This window comes from Otolemur garnettii, unplaced genomic scaffold, assembly GCF_000181295.1.
Source record: "Otolemur garnettii isolate 467f Iridium unplaced genomic scaffold, OtoGar3 scaffold00019, whole genome shotgun sequence".
Lineage (NCBI taxonomy): Eukaryota > Metazoa > Chordata > Mammalia > Primates > Galagidae > Otolemur > Otolemur garnettii.
The window spans coordinates 19,582,468-19,583,643 of NW_003852414.1; positions in this window are offsets into that span (position 1 = coordinate 19,582,468).

The window sequence follows — 1,176 nt, forward strand, 5'->3', positions numbered from 1 at the left end:
TGACCAGTTGATGGAAGTATTTCAGATTGCATGTGAAAACCCCACACTGTACCCCAGAAGTGCATTAATGTACATAGTTACCATTCAATTAAAAAAAAAAGTAAAACTGAAAAAAAAACTAAACTAAATATTAGCGAGTGGGGGATGGTGGCACACACCTATAGTCCTAGCTACTCAGGAGGCTGAGGCAGGAAGATCACTTGAGCCCAGGAGTCAGAGGCTGCAGTGAACTATGATCGTGCTCCAGCCTGAGTGACAAAGTGAGACCCTGTCTCAAAAATAAAAAGAATAGCAGGAATAGACAAGAATGGCAATCGGTTCGTAAAAACTTTAGAAATGAGAATTCTTAGATATGGAACATCAAACAACCCCCTTTACCATATTCAGACATATAAAAGCCACACGTCAACAATTTTGACAGGAAGCTAGAAACCAGAGAAAATGACATAACAGATATTTAAAGAAGCCAAATAGAAATTCTCAAACTGAGAAATACAGTCACTGACCTTTAAAACCCAGTGGCTAACTTAATAGCTGATTATCTCAGCTGAAGTGAAAATTAGTGAACTGGAAGATAGGTCGGAAAAATACTATCCTGAATTCAGCTTGAAAAGTAAAACCAAAAAAAAAAAAGGAAAATATAGAAAAGAAAATGTGTTGAAAGGGTCTAAAATACATTTAATTGGTGGCACCAATAGCTCAGTCAGCAGGGGACCGGCCACATACACCGAGGGTGGTGGGTTTGAACCTGGCCCGGGCCTGTTAAGCAACAATGACAACTGCAACCAAAAAATAGCCAGGTGTTGTGGCGGGCATCTGTAGTCCCAGCTACTTGGGAGGCTGAGGCAAGAGAATGGCTTAAGCCCACGAGTTTGAGGTTGCTGTGAGCTGTGATGACATAGCACTCCACCCAGGGCAACAGCTTGAGACTCTGTCTCAAAAAAAAAACATTTAATTGACATTCAGAAAGAGATTTTGGAGTAGTGCCAGTATTTGCAAAGATACTAGCCAACAGCTATCCCAAATTGATGGCGGACATCCACTCAGTCTCCAGGCAATTCCCAAGCAACATTATTCATTCATTCATTCACTCATTCATTCATTGAAACAGACTCTGCTCTGTTACCCCTGCTAGAGTGATGGTGTCATCACAGCTCACTGCAAACTCAGACTCCT